This window comes from Phoenix dactylifera, chromosome 1, assembly GCF_051530095.1.
Source record: "Phoenix dactylifera cultivar Ajwa chromosome 1, Ajwa_hap1_PhDact_Kaust_v1.1, whole genome shotgun sequence".
Lineage (NCBI taxonomy): Eukaryota > Viridiplantae > Streptophyta > Magnoliopsida > Arecales > Arecaceae > Phoenix > Phoenix dactylifera.
The window spans coordinates 29,924,529-29,941,348 of NC_143190.1; the positions used below are offsets into that span (position 1 = coordinate 29,924,529).

General features: G+C 37.3%; 1 pseudogene across 1 annotated transcript; it reads left to right on the plus strand.

Moving 5' to 3' along the window:
* Positions 1–5,918: 5,918 nt before the first annotated feature.
* On the plus strand, positions 5,919–12,059 carry LOC103697051 (diacylglycerol kinase 1-like; annotated as a pseudogene). The gene is made up of 3 exons (XR_015986114.2): positions 5,919–6,118; positions 8,545–9,742; positions 11,263–12,059. The product of XR_015986114.2 is annotated as a diacylglycerol kinase 1-like (transcript).
* The last annotated feature ends 4,761 nt before the right edge of the window (positions 12,060–16,820 follow it).

The following is a 16,820-nucleotide window of genomic DNA, read 5'->3' on the forward strand; positions in this document are numbered from 1 at the left end:
GGGATGGTGCCAATGGGGAGGCTAGTGGTAGTACCCGGCACTATTTGACCCAACTATTCGGTGTAGGGCATATTAGGGACGGCACAAGAGGGAGGCTAGTTGTAGTACCTCGTGCCCCTTCCCAACTCCACCGGATAGGGAGCAAATAGAGTATAAAGCATAAGAAAGTTATAAATGAAAAATAAAGTAAATGAAAGTAGAATTAAGTCAAATTTTTAATCACTTGAAAACACACTTTAAGGATGAAATCATTGCAAGATTATATTTAAATAGGGGGAGTTTATTTGAAAAGAATTGATTTTGATCCTTGACATTCTTGTACTTAGTATTTTAATGCATGACTTAACACATGGTATATTTTGCATATGGTATGATGTCTTGATTTATGGATTCTCAATATTTTGTAATGTTTCATACTTGGACAATTTGATTGAATGTTTGAATTGCTACATAACATCTTTTGTTTAGTTTTATTGAAAAGAAATTTCAGATTTGTCATTCACAATCATTGTTAAAATCTGAAAGCTAAATAAAATTGTAGAAAGGAGAAGAGAAGAACATCTCTATTTAGGGAAAATAAATTGATATTGATCTATCTTTCTACTTGCCTAACTTTGATACATAATGTCCTAATACTTGTTAAAATATCCTTTATTTTGTATCGAAACTCAAAATTAAACACAAAGATTCTGAAAGTGTTTTAATGTTATTGAAATATGTATTTTTCAATCGTAACAATTTAAGATGAGCTACATTGTGAAAGATACATATCTCATATTATGACTTAGAAAGCTTCTATTGAAAATCCTATGTAATTCAGAATCCGATTTTGTATAAAAGTTTAAACTCCATATGATTACTAAATAAAATGTTAATGTAAGAAAAACAGAATTTATTTTGATTGCTCCGATACGCATCCGAAACATATCATTTCTTACCTTCAAAGTATACTAATTTTGATTCAAATGATGTGTCTTACGATGATCTTGATTGCAAGTAAATATTTTTAAAATATATGACTTTATTTTAATATTTAAAAAATTTATTGAGCTTCATGTATACATTGCTGAAGAACTGTGATTAAGAAATTGAGTTCTATAAATACACATACCTCAATGATCATCTATATGTTTTTCTCTCCTACATTCTTAGAAACTATCATCAGAATATATATATATAGAGTGAATACTATAAATTTTGAATAATTCTAGATCACTCTACATTCTCGATAACATAGAATTTCAGTTTTATTCACGTTTATTATTAAATTCTGAAATTCAACCAAAGAAAAGAATGATTAAAGAAGAATGCATCTTTTGAGGGGGAGCTTTAGATATCTTATCCTAAAGTTACTTTAATTTGATGCATACCTTGATTTTTATGGATTGATTTTGATGAACATCCTTATATTGCAATACATGCTTTAATTATAAGTTTATACCTTAAGATGAGTTCTATAAAGGTTGTCTTATCTCAAACCTTGAGTCTTATGAAAATAAGCTGAAACTTATAGAAAACATATTTTTGAGATTGATAATTTTATTGAACATTATCTACAAATTCTAAACTCTTAAAATGGAATGATCAATTAAGGGGGAGAAAGAAAATTTCAGAAGGAAAGATCTTATGGAACTTAATCGCATAAATCTATAACTAAAGGAGAGGGAAAGAATACTAAATGAAAAGTGATCCTAATACTCTCCAATATGTATCATCTGAAATTTAAATCTGAAAATCTTTATGATACACCTTGAGGCGTGTTATTTGGTTAGTATATCTCATGCATCACTCTTGAACCAAATTGCAAATTTTAAGAGCCTCTAATTTAATGAAAAAGGGGGAGAATAATGTGTTAAATTTTCTTGAGTATCTCTTAGAAAAACTATTTTTGAACTTCACTAATGAGTCCTAATTGGCTTGCTCTTTAGAACTTCAATTTTGTGCCAATTCATTATTTTATGTATCAAATTGTGCTTATTCTCTAAAAAAAAAAATAAAAGAAAGTCTTTAAAAGAGCTCTAAGATGTATCAAAAATTGCATGAATTCATATTTTGGTATTTGTGCCCCAATGCTCTTATTATCATAAAAGAACTTTGAAGTCATTAAGAATTAATGATCCAACAGGATGATATGTCTTTCAAATATATAAGTTTTGATCTTTTACTCTGAAAATCAATTGAATTGCTCTCCTATTGATAAAATACTTAATAGATTGGGCAAAAGGTCTTAAATGAACAAGCTTTCCCACTTATTATTGAAGAGAGGTCAGATTTCCATTCGTGCTTTCCTTGAATATCATTTGTGGTACTTCTTGAATTAACCTAAGGAAGATTCCACCTACACTTGATTAGAAAACTATCTGTGGTATCAAATTAGAAAATTTCTTGAAATCACATTCGATGTGTTCTGCTCTGGAATTATCTTAATTGGCTCTGATCTATGCTCATTAATCTTTTTCTAACATTATTGCCTTGAGTTATATGATTCATATTCTTGCAATAACTTGACATGCAAATCAGAGTACAATAAGAAAAAGAAATATTTGAGTATTCTTATCTTTGTGCTTAATGTTCCACTATCTTTTTGATGTTGTCAAAAAGGGGGAGAAATATCTAAGTATATGCTCATAATGCTTTGTATTTTATATTGAATACCAACTCAGCTTAAACTGAAATAGGTTGATTGTGTTAAGCTGATTAAATCTAAAGCATTATCATGAAGTATGTTTTAAATATTTATGTTTACTACTTCATGCAACTTAGCTATGCATTAGTCCTAGAACACAATATATTTTATATTGCACATACTCCAAGTTTTGTCACCATCAAAAAGGGGGAGATTGTTGACCCTCTAATGGATTTTGATGAATACAAAACACTAGAGCATAATTCCCTTTATCTTAACAAGTTATTTGAGGATTTCAGTTGGTTAATTAAGAATATTGTTAAGAAATGTCTAGGCAAGTTCCCATGATTTTTAAGAACTTATTGAAGAATTTTTGAGATGAAAGAAAAAGTTCAGGGACAGCCGAGACGTCTCCGGGTTGTCTCCGAGACGTCTCTGGCACAAACAGGAAGAACTGGCACGTCTGGAGACGTCCCCGGTACCTGCGGAGTCGTCCCCGCAAGTAAAAAGCAGACCAGCGGAGTCGTCCCCTAGATAGCGGAGACGACTCTCTCAGAGAATTCCAGAAGACTTGTTTTTCGGAGATATAACGGCGGAGACGTCCCCGTAAAGCGCGGAGACGTCCCCGGAGCGCGGAGACGTCCCCGAAGAAGCGGAGTCGTCCCCATGCAAAAAGCGCAAACAAGCGGAGACGTCCCCGTAAAGCGCGGAGACGTCCCCGGAGCGCCTGGGACGCGACTAACAACTTTTTCAGGTTTGATTTGAATTTCAAACGTCTCTTTTTTGTGTCTAACGGCTATATTTGCTTTTGGGGCTATAAAAGGGACCTCTTAAGTGCTTCTCAACATCTTCTTACCAACCCAATACAAGATCATTCAAGAGAGAAGAGAGAAAAAGAGGTTCAAGAGAGTTAGTGCATTCAAGTGAAGAAATCAAGCGCCTTCAAGTTTTCCAACAGATTTCGTGCTCAACTACTCTCTCCCGTTTGGCATTCAAAGCTCACATTCAAGCCAACGCGATCCACATCGAAAGAACCATCATCTCCCACGCTTCCAACGGCTAAAAGGGTTCTTGCGGGTTCTATTGTTTATATTGTTATATTTGCTTGTTTAAGAAGCTTTGATTTGTTTTAAACCTTTATTCTAATATCTTGTAACTTGATTCAATCAAGGGATTGAATCAAGGGGTTAAGGTTTGTTGGTGAGCCAAAGGGAAAAACCAACGTTGTAAGGTTGTGGTTGGTGCGCCTTTGGGAAAACCAACCGGGTTGGATTGTGAGCCCGTGAAAACAATCGGTTGGTTCGAGTCGGTGAGCCTGTGAAAACCGACCGAGTTCGTTGTGATCTCGTAGAACAACAAGTTGGGTTGTGAGCTTGTAAAACAACCGGCTGTAATCGGTAGGATTATAGTGAAATTTCCAAGAGGTCTTGGGGAGTGGATGTAGATGCTGGGGTGCACCGAACCACTATATGTCCTTTGTGTTTGTAATGCCTCTAGTTATTGTCTAACTAACACACTTACTTACTTAGATAAATTGCTTGCTTAATTCTTATCCGCACATCCTTTAGTTGCAAGCATATTTAATCAAGTCGAAGTCTATACATCAAACCCTTGCTAAGTTTAACTTTCACTGTGCATCTATACAACTTAGCATAGTAAATCAAAAAGTTTTAGAAGTAGCATAAAAGTTTTAAAAGACCCAATTCATCCCCCCTCTTGGGTTGTATCTACTGGGCAACACTCCCCTCTCTCTTTTCCCCTCTTTGCCGACTCCTCCACCGGCGATCGTCGCTTTCGCGAGCTCTCCAGATCCGAGCTCCCTCCGCCGTCCTTCGTTCGTCTCAGAAGAAGAAGGCACCGGTCGTTAGGGCTGTTAACGACCGCGAGCTCTCCAGATCCGAGCTCCCTCCGCCGCCCTTCGTTCGTCTCAGAAGAAGGCACCGGCCGACGAGGTGCGTCTTCTCTTTTTTTATTTCTTTCTTCTGAGTCGCCTTCGTTCGTCTCTCCCTCTCCCTCTCTCCAGATCCGAGCTCCCTCCGCCGCCCTTCGTTCGTCTCAGAAGAAGGCACCGGTCGTTAGGGCTGTTAACGACCGCGAGCTCTCCAGATCCGAGCTCCCTCCGCCGCCCTTCGTTCGTCTCAGAAGAAGAAGGTGAGTCATTCTTCTCCTTTTTTTTAATTTCTTTCTATCCTTCTTCTCTTCTTCTTCTCTTTCCTTCCTTCATTCATCTCCGACGAACCGCCGGAACTAAGCTCGGCTGGCGGCTGCTCGTTCTTCTCTCCGACGGTCGACGGAGACAGGGACGGGGATGGCCGGATGGGGCTGGGGATGGGGCGGGCTCGGGCTCGTCGCTCGGGCTCGGGCTCGGGCTCGGGCAAACGAGCTTCACAAGCCCGAGCCCGAGCCCGAGCCCGAGCCGAGCCTGCGGAGGCTCGGGCTCGGCTCGGCTCGTTAACAGCCCTATCGGGAATCCAAGATCACCCCAGGGCAATAATCCTGGGTTGAAAGTTAAAGACAAAAATACCCCTCAAATTAGCAAAAAAATTGATATATCAATATACCATCAATATATTATGTCAATGTTTTATATATATATATATATATATATATATATATATATATATATATATATATATATATATATATATATATATTATGTTAATATTATATATTATATTAATGATATATATTATATTATAATATATTACTAATCATATTATTATCTTATTATTATTGAAGAATAATTTTAAATTCTAGTAGAAATATATTATTATATTTTATATTTATATAATGAAAATATTTAATATATTACTATATTACTTCTATTTATCTTATTTTTCTAATCAAAATAATTATTAGTATTAAAAAAATATTTTATAAGTATAAATAAAATATTAATTCTAAAATAAAAAATAACATATTTTTATAAGATTAATAATTTATAGGAGTAATAAATATATTTTTATAGAATATATTAATAATTAATATATTGATAAATATATTAATATTTTATTATAATATATTTTATATGATTAATAAATATATGATAAAGGCTACTTAAAGTAGACTATGTGACAAAATTATGAAGGTATTATAGGAATTAGTATATTGACTTATATTTTTAATTCATGAAAATTAAAAATACATAAAAAATTTATCTAAGATATATCAAGGGTATTTGTGGTATTATGTAGTCAGTGATCTTGAATTTTTGTACCATACCAAACAAGTTACTCATGGATATATGGTGATTTTTAATCACTGAACTATGGCTTACTGATCTTTGATCACCAGGATCAAATCACCACAGCATTCGGATGAGATCTTAGATCTCTTCCAAACGCCCCCATAAGAGCGAGAGAAAGAGGGCGGAGGGGGACGGGGGAAAGCTTGGGGTGTTTTATTTCCAACGATTTTGATTTCGATTTCGGGGACATTTCCGTCGAATCCATCTCCTCCAAAAGCCTTTCGGGGTTTTCTCCTATAGTTTTGGTAAGATCTCTTCCCTATTTCTCGCCGTACCCTTTTTTTGTTTTGTTTTTCCTTCAGTGAAGCCATTGATTTGTGCTGTTTTTGAGGTAGAAATCAGTGACAATGATTGGATTTAGTGATGGATCCAACTGGCTTGTTGCTTTCCTCGACCCTAATTAAAAAAAAAAAATCCAATACCCATTCCTTTATATGTGCTGTAGTCGCACTTACTAGTTAATAATTTGGTTTCAGATCAAATTACTGAAGTTTTGCAAATGTTATGATTATGGGAGTTATCTGCGTTACGGTTAATATCTTGATATACCAGTAGAAAATGTCTATAATGGTTTATAGGAGGAGATATCATTCTCATGGCTGTTAGATGCTTATATCTTCAGTTAGTGGAATCGGATAAAGGTTCTAGGCTTCTAGCTAAGAAAGAAGACATAGGTGTATGTAAGTCACTGTTTTAAGAAAGAGAGCTGTGGAGAGGCTTGGAGAGAATAGGAAGGATGACCCAGTGTTATGAAAATATTTTAATAGAGAGAATAGGAGAGGCTTGGAGAAGGTATGCTTGTTTGTTTTTGTGTGTGCTGTGGAAACATTGTGTGTTTCACTGAGCTTTTAGATAATCTCTCATCCGCAAGGGTCCTAGTGAATATAATCTTTGTGAAAGCCTACATGAAAATAATGACAGTGAGAAGGATACTCAAGAATGTAGAATACATTGTTTTAAAAGCTGCCAACTTGGTTGCCCAGGTGAGGCAGCCTAAGAACTGTATGGGTGCATGCCTTAAGGTGCTTCCATTAACTTCATACATCTTATTTGACATTCATTTTTTGGAGTATAAGCATTCCTTTTTTTGCATGTTTACGATATTTATTGGTTTTGGAATGTATTATTTTTGGCTACCTTGACCTTTGGGTGCCTGCTATCAACTGGGCTCTTGGCAGCCCCCTGGCAGCCTGGCCACTTGTCTATCACCTACATTGTCTTAAAATTTTGGTATCACAAAGGCAAAAGAATGTCCTGAGTGTCCCCTGATCCACCATTCTACATGTTGGAATCGTTTTTGGAGAGCCAATTGGTATTCTCGGGGATAATATAACCATTTTACCTTACAATGTTAACCAAACTTTTCTTGAACCTGTACAGACCACTTTATGCCTCTTGGACATGGTCTGGAGTTTTGCCTTTTCAAAATTCTGAAATTGAAACTAAAACATTTTAATTTTGATTTTCTCTGGAACCAGTCTAAAACTATTGCACTTTTCAAAAGTTGTGGCCAGAACTAACTTACGGGGCCAAATTTGTTGTTTACATCAGTTGTTTATGCTAATCATTGCCATTTTTCTAGATGCCAACATGCATTTTCTTCACATTAAATTTGAGGTTTGCATATTTTAACAAGATTTGGAAGTAATGACATTAGAACCTAAAGAGATTAGGTGGGGAATGTAAGATTTTGATAAAATATAAGATTTTTGATATAGTTTGGCTATTATAGATCTCAATGTCATAGGCATTTGTATCACCATAGACTACGTTAAACTAGAACAATATATTCCTTCTGAACATGATCTTTTAAACATTTAAAATTGAATTTATAATTGTTTTAGTGCAACACAAAGAAATGATACATCCACAAATATTAAACTATGATGTACTCTATAATGTTGTCAAGTTATCCTTTTTTTGACTTGTTTAATTTTCTTTATTTTTGATTTTTTTCCTAATTTTAATCAAAACTTTTTTATTTTGAAACTGCTAAACTGTAATATATCTTTTGGTCCAGTCAAAATCAAAACTAAAAGCTTTAAGCTCCCACGAACGGCTCTTTTGGAATTTATAACAACTTCGCTCATAATTACCTTATTATGGAGGAGCGGAATTGTTAGTCCATATAGTTATTTAGAGTGTAGAAAGCTTCCATCCATCATGTTGATTTTGATCCTAGTTGGAGATATAAAGAAAGTACCCTGCATAATGGCTTAATGATTCTTTTCTTAATTCTCTTTTTTCTATCCCAAGTAGTTTTTAATTTCCTGGGAATGAAAATGAGATATCGTTTCATAAAATCGAATGATTTTTTAAATGTGTGATGTTGAATTTGGAATAGCTTTCATGTTGGCACACATACTTTAGAAGAAAAATTGTGTATCTTTAAATTCTACGGATTTAACCAACTAATGTGTATACGGTGGATAAAAAAATAATAGGAAGATAAATGGGAATTGATGGTTGATTAACTGTAATTTTATCAAAGCTGTTAATTTTGATTAAGACAGTTTCTGTATTATGCTTATATCTATAACTCATAAAAGAATTTGGCAATGATAATTTTTGCTTCATCTTCATCCTGGTTTACTATAGCTATGATCTTTGTCCTTTGATTCAAAAATTCTTCAGCATTTCTCAAGCACAATTACTTTCTATATCATTTCAGCTGGTGATTCTCTTGCCTCTGAGTTTTCTGAGGAATGGATGACCATGGAGAAAAATATAGGATGTCGCATCATAAATGGAACATCATCCCATCTGATGCAGCAGAATCTTGGATCTTCTTTTTTGCTTGCCTTATTGCTGCCTTAGTTGGAATTTTAACGATTTTCTACAGTATCAATCAACTGAAGCGAAATTTTACTTTAAGCTTGATGAAAGCTATTAAAGCAAGGTCTAGAAGGAATCTGAAATCAAAACATAAAGCTCTTGTTGCCACCCATTTCTGGAAAATAGAGTCTGCTTCTTGCGTAAAAGGTCTAAAGTGCTGTGCATGTCTAGAGACCATTTCACCATCACCATTGCCTGGGCAGAGCATTCACCGCTGCGATGTTTGTGGTGCAGCTGTGCACTTGAATTGCTCTTCAAATTCACATAAGGATTGTAAATGTGTGTCTATGGCTGGTCTTGAACATGTCATCCATCAATGGGCTGTGCAGTGGATAGAAATAGCTGACCGCCCTGAAGAAATTTCTTTTTGTAGTTATTGTGAAGAACCTTGTACTGGATCTTTCCTTGGTAGCTTTCCAATTTGGTCTTGTATGTGGTGTCAACAGCTAGTACATGTCGATTGCCATGCCAGCTTTACAAAAGAAACAGGTGACATTTGTGATTTGGGTCCATTTAAATGGCTTATCTTATCACCTCTTTTTGTAAAGGACTTGAACAGAACTGGAACTGGTGGGCTTTTGAGCTCTCTAACGCATGGTGCAAATGAGTTGGCATTAACAGTACGGGAACGTACCAGGAGTCATAGTAAAATGTATAAGCAAAGCTCTGAATTGACTATTGACTCAGCTCACAGTACTGGTGCCACAGACTCATCCATGGAGAGCGGAGGAGATGGTCATCAAACACTAAAGGGCTCTCATGAAAATGATGAGCACTATGATGATGTAACATAATCTATACATTAAAGAGGTGAAAGTGATGGCAATGTGCATGTAAGATCAATTACAGGGAAAAACACATCATTCACTCAATGCAATGACGCTCGGGTAGGAAGCAATCAGAGATATGAACTGAGTGAGTTGCCTCCTGATGCTAGGCCATTACTTGTTTTCATCAACAAGAGAAGTGGTGCCCAACGTGGAGATTCAGTAAGGCTCCATTTAAACATTCTTCTAAATCCTGTACAGTTTGGTGTTCCTAACAATCTTCTTCATCTACTTGCAGAGTCATGACATTTTCTTTCAACATTGGGACATTCATTAGTGTATAGATGTAAATTACTTTCTTATGCATATGTTCCAGTGGTGACTGGTGAGTTGATTTCCAGTTCTGTAAATATGCTACTTACATTTTTGGACGGATTCTAGAACCAATTGTGTATAATTGCCTCTTTGAGGTATATAAGTTTTTTTTTCCCTCATAATTCGTGTGTTATGTTGTCTTTTGGTTTAAATTAACTATTTAATTGCATGATTGTTGACTTTCCAAGCAAAAAAAAATTATAATCAAATTTTAGTTCAATTAATGAAAAAAAATTACTTTGCAAAGCATTTTTTGCTACTTGTTAATTTATATTTTCTTACTTATGTATCTGTATGTTTTTATGCATGTAGAATTTAGCCAGAATTTACCAGTATAATTTAGATTGAATTCTGAAATGCAAATTCAATGATGTCAAATTAAAGTGAAAATTGACACCATGGCATGATCTCCAACATATATAATGCTTAGAAAAATCAGAAATTCAAAATTCCTCCTTTGCAGGTTTTCTACATAAGCATTGATTGGTCATAGAAAAGATAAGGCTTTTAGGTTAAGATACTATATTTGATGTAATTTTTGGTTTAGGAGCATAGATACCTGTTGAATTGTTTTATGGATGAGTTTATTTATTAGAGCATGATCAGTTGTTTGGATGCTTGATTTTTTTTTTTTTTGCCTACTATCTAGTTTTTTGCCTAACGCAAAAATCATTATCCATTTTATGATCATTCGGTGCATGCGCAAGAAACTTGAGCAATGTATCATTCTTAGTTCATGGGTATTTTAAATATTATAGAGCATGGTCATAGGAGTGGATTCTCAATTTGAATAATGCAACATTGAGAAAAATCTAGTTTCAAATTCTCCCAGTAGGATATTAGCTCAACACCCCTCCTTCAGCATTTTTCCTTTCTACTTTTCTCTGTATGTGTGTGTAGGTGGGATATGTATATTAAGAATCTGCAACATTTGTTAAATTGTATGAAGTTCTTTATGGGTCAGTCAGACATAAAATCGACCATTTAAATTAAGAATCCACAGAATTGATCATGATTTAAATCTTAAATACATAAACTGGAATTTTTGTAGGATGCTTTTGACTATAAATCAAAATCAAAACATTGTATGCCATACATATTTTTGCTGACTCTCGGTCTGCGTGTCTCTCTCGATATGTATTATGGTAGAAAAAGGTCATTCATTTGCCTTTCAGTGGCTTTGTAAAGAATTTATTAAGGTATCCTCTTACCTATGCTCAAAACAACTCAGCTCAAAGCAAGTCAACCTAGAAATTGGAGTTTGAACTTTTCACTGACGAGCTCCTATTAGCAGATACGTGGGAACCTCACTTTCTAATAAAGATCTGAGATTTGAGTTTGATAGTATGAAACCCTGCCAGCCTGAACTGATTCAATCAAGTCTTTCTGTCATTGACTTCTTTTTCTTTCAGGTATTTGAGTTGAGTAGGGATCAGGGACCGGAGATGGGTCTCTCTTTCTTCAGAAAGGTACCTTGTTTCAGGGTTCTTGTTTGTGGTGGAGATGGCACGGTGCGTTAGGTTCTAGATGCGATTGACAAGCAAAATTTTGTATGCCCACCCCCTGTTGCAATTCTTCCAGCTGGTACTGGCAATGATCTTGCAAGAGTGTTATCTTGGGGTGGTGTTCTTGGTAATATTGAGAGGCGGGGAGGTTTGTACACAGCTTTGAACCATATAGAACATGCTGCAGTCACCATTCTTGATAGATGGAACATAACAATTGAAAGCATGCATTATGACTTGAATCTTCATTATGAAGCTGGAATGTTGCTTAATGACCCAAACATGAGGTAGTGGTTCGGTGGCTAGATTAAAAAAAGCAGTTGATTCAATGTACTTCATTCTTTTGTGAAAACTGGATTGCCATCAACTGGAATATCACTTCAGTTATCCTTGTTGTGGTAGTAAATCTGATACCCATGTTGAAGAGAAGGTGACACTGTTAATGACCTCAGTGCAATTCTAGTCTTTAACTTTGCTCAGCTTAATTTGCAGTGAGATACAATTGTCATTTTTATTAGAGTTAAGGTGAATTAATGTTTGTTATTTCATGAGTTGTTTTAAGTATTTGAACCCTTTGGAACCAACAGATTGTACACATATTAGGAGCTTATAAGATAACCACGGCACTGAGTGATGTTCTTGTTCTCATTGCATTGGTTGGCACCGTGTGGATTTGATGGATGAAATAGAAAATCTTTTTCGTTTATGCTAAGGTGTAGTTAATTTTTTCATTGGATTGGTTTGCACCTTGTGCACTGGTGTACTTTGAGGGTTAAGTGGAAGCTCTGCTTAGCTTTATGCTCTTTATGTGCAACAAAGAAGAGGAACCTAATGCATGCTTTTTTGTGCATCCATGAATTCATTGCTTTATGGCTCCCAAGTATGTAGTTAAAAATATCATACTGTTAGTGGATATCTTTTAGCTGACCTAAAACAGAGCTGGACACACATCTACCTTTTCTTGAGAAATATAATGGCGAAAGAAATGGAACGCCAAATTCTCCTCCATTTGGAAATTTTAGGTAGTCGACCTCTCTCTCTCGCCTCTTGCATGTTGATGGTGGATCATTCTAGGGCTAAACTTTGGTTGAGTTAGTGCATGCAGATAATATCGCTCTTCATTCAATGCCAAGATATCCCTCTTCCCTGGCCTCATCCTTAATTGCTTGAGTTGGCGCACGTAGATAATATCGTTCTTCACTCAATGCCAAGGTATCCTTCTTCTCTAGCTACATCGTCAGCCTCATTCCTACTCCTTCTCCTTTTGCCGCTTCCTCAGTTGTCTCTCTGTCCGATATCAAACTCTTCCTTATCCGTGATCATGTCAGCGGCCCTATCCCCCCTCCCTCTTCCTTGATGCCGGCCCTTATTTTTTTTTGAAAAAAGAAAAAAAATTGAACCAAACATTTTTTTTCTATTGTTAGAAATTTTAAAAAAATAGAAATAGAATTTTTATTTTCAATTTTTTTTCCTAAAAAAAGTGACAACAATGTCAAACACAACTTTAGCAGGTATATTACACGCTTTAAAACTTAACAAGTGAGCAAGTGAGGGGGCACAACTTCGAAACACCAGAAATTTGGCAATTGAAAATCATGAATTAGCTGAATAAATTGGGTTAATAGGATGATGCATTTATCGGAGAAACTTCTCCCAACCAAGCTTGATATGCGCGTTACAAATATTCAAAATAAAATCCTCTCTCTCTCTTATACTTTAAAATTTTTTAGACCGTGGATTTTTATGCAACATTTTAGTAGGATAGATCACTGCAAGTAAATGGTTCGGTTGGCCATGAAGTTTCGCTTCAAAGATCATATATACACTAATCCAAATTTTTGAAATTTATTAGCTGTCCAGAAAGTATGTAACGTAATGTGAAAAGCGCATTGTAGCTGGTGTCGAAGGAAAAGGCCAGGAGACCCAAACAACTTGACAAACTCCATATAGGGGTGGCAAAATATGACCCGACCCACCAACCCGACCCGTGTTCGATCCGCCATAAACAGGTTTGGGTTTGGCTTAAACGGATTCGGGTCATAAACAGGTTGACCCATTTAACCTATTTATTAATTGGGTCGGATACAGATTTAAGATGTCTAACCCGTTTAACCTGTATAACCCGTTTAATAACCTGTTTAATATATGGGTCAGATTGGATAAGTGCCACAGCTCACAAAGACCCATCAGTCACCCATTTAAAACCTTCTTTGAGTTCTCTCTAAGTTCACTGTTCACCTGGGCACCGCTGCCCTTTTTTTTTCGGTTCAGTTCAACCTGAACCCCACCCTCGAGCCCGCCGCCTCCGACCACTCCGACGGCGCCGACGACCCCTCCCGCCTCCCCGACCTCCTCTTCCGCCCCCGCAAGCCGGCTTCCAACCTCCTCCCTCCCCTCGGCATTTCCTTTTCGGCTTTTCCGCTCCGCGTGGGGATTGGGGATCGAACCCTAGAGGCCTAGATGCATTCTCCGCTCTGCGATGGCCGATGGGGATCCATCTCTTCGACAACTCCGCGGCCTCGCCGGCAACTCCGACGACTCCGACGAGGATGAATCCTCGTCCGACGACAGCAACGACGATCCCATCGACTCCGGTAAGAGGGACCTCTAGTTCTTTTTTTTTATTGCCAAAAGGGAAACTTCTAGTTCCGGCTCTCCCCCACCCCCCCACCATCGTCCTCCCCCTTCCCCTCCACCCATCGTGTCTGCCACTTTCATCATCACCGACGCAACGCAAAATGGCGATGTGGCGGTGGCGCAGCACCGCACCCTTTCTGGAGGCCGCCGCCGCCGACCCCAGCGTCGCCATTCACGGCCGCGAGCGGCCCCTCCTGTCGGACCCCGGGCCAACCCCACCAGTTCCCTCTCCGTCCTCGAGCGCCTCCGCTTCCACGCTCGAATCCCTCCTCGCCACCCTCAAGATCGTCTCCTTCCGCCTCGACCAGCAAATTAATGGCAGATCCCGAGCTCAATCTAAGCCCCCGGTCGATAGCAAGGAGCAGGAGAAGGGTCTCAACTCTCAGTCAAGGCATTTCTGGAGGTGGCGGAGAAAGAGGAGGGCAAACTGCAAACAGGTTAGTAGGTTACCTGTTTAACGGGTCGGGTCGGGTTAAACATAATTTCTGACCTGTTTATTAAACAGGTTAAACGGGTCGGGTCAGGTTACCCGTTTAATAAACAGGTCAGGTTTAGATTGTAATTTCCTGACCTGTTTAACAAACAGGTCGGGTTCAGGTTTATAATTTTCTGACCCGACCTGCATCTGACCCGACCTGTTTATGTCCAACCCGACCCGATTGCCACCCCTAACTCCATATGATATGTAGTTTGATGTGACATCACATCAATGAACCATCACCCTGTCGATCAAATCTATCCTCTCGTTTCGCAGCTATATTCTCTTGCCTTGCCAATTGGGAAACAATTATTGATACTTTTGGTTGAGATTTTTCACCCTTCTATTCCCCAGGATGCATAGCTAAACTTCTTTGTCCAGCATTGGAGGTTGGATGAAGTTCGGGGTACAACTTGAGCATGGTTCAGCATAGCTTAACTATGTGCTTTTATAGCTTTCTAATGCGGTTCTGGTATAGTTTGTCACAACCGGCCGAAGCATAACTTGAACTCTTTACCTAGTAAGCTCATGTAATTTTTCTTTTATACGATTGCATTGCACGGAAATCCAGAAAAAAGAAGAAAACTTGAAGAACTCCAAATTCCCACCACCCTCTCGATGATTTTTTTTTTTTTTTCTAACTAGTCACCAGTGTTATTTCTAGTATAGCTCAAATAATTTTTATATTGCATATTGAAAATAGAATTTTCGGAAAATCATTTGTTATCTTATGTAGCAAAGTCGCTATTATAATAAATCACTTTAATTTTCATACGTTCACCAACCTTCTTACCCTCCACTTTTCATTCCCCTTATTTTGTGGAAACAAAAATGAGCTATGTGAGAAGGATGATGGTGCACATCTTAGAAAGGTGAAGAGGGAAAGACACTTGCACAATTTAAAAACAAAAAGAAAGGAGACAGTGTAGGCTGGATAACTGAAACATAGCCTCCATCTTAATCAGTACATCTTATAGCTTATTTGGACTGGATAACAGCCATGGATTTGAGATAATGAAATGATAGCATGACAACCAGTATCTATTATATCGGTACCGAGCTCCGGATCAATTGCCTAACAGCAGGAGTCGATACAAGGCGCACCATGCTGTGCCGGGCCTATACTGACACAGTAGAAGAGGCAGGAGAGAGCAATAACGAGAGAGAAAAAAAGAGAGAGAAAAGAGGAGGTCGAGGGAGGACGGTAAAGAGCCAGCGGAGGGCCGAAAAACCGCTACGCAAGAGGCAAAGGAGAAGTTCTGCTTTCGGTCCCTTGTTTTGTTCTAAACAAGGACCTGGAGTGGTTTTTTTTTATTTTATGATTTTTAAGTAAAAGTCAGCAAACCCATTGTTGACTTCACTAAATTTTTATTTTTTTTAAATAAAAAAATTAAGTGGAGCCAGCAATGGGTTTATCGACTTTCACTTAAAAATTATAAAAATAAAAGAGACCACCACCCATGTTTCGAATGAAATAGGAGATGGGAAGGAGAGTCCCTCTTCCGCAGCTCAATGGCCTCCACCTCATCCGTGCGGTGGCTCTCCGACCTCCACCTTTCTCTCTCTTACTGCCTCTTCTTCTCTCCCCCGCTCTTTATCTCTCTTTTTCTCTTTTTCCTTCTCCTTTTTTCTCTCCATTGCTGGTCTCGTTTTCATCGGAGCTGTCCCGGTCTGCAGCCGGTACGGCTCGGAATGCCTCCAATCAAGCAGTTCGGGATGGTTTTACTGACCATAATGACAACAAAATTAAGAGCTTAGAATTGGAGAGTTGCGTACCTATTATATTGATATTATATTTAAAGAGATTAGCATTACAAAGAAGGTGGCCCTTTTAATGGCACGAAAGCCCACTTTTATAATGTCTATTCGTTAATAAGGATGCAAGAGGATGTATAGAAATTTCTGATCCTATGGTCTCCTCATATTCAACTTACCTAGATTGCTGTTGACCTTTTTGAGGCTATTACGCTTGCATATACTTACTAATATTGAATAAGATGATGATAAATGTGGTGGTAATGATAAGATTGTTGCCAACAACGGTAATTGCATTGCCATTTATGTGAAGAATGTTCCTATGACCCATATAATTGGTGGATACAACATAATCATATAATTAGGTTGCATTAAAAATAATAGGTCATGTGTTCAGATTGTAGACCTAAATAAAGACAATTTTTGTGGGAAACCATAGATTACTTACATAAGTTTCTTAAAAAAGTAACATGATAAAAAAAAAAAGTTGAAATAGAAATTTTGTATACATAAATCCGACCCGACCCAAATGATCCATTGGGTAAAAAACTTTAGCCGTAGACTCGATTCGATCCGACTCGATCTTCTATTGGAT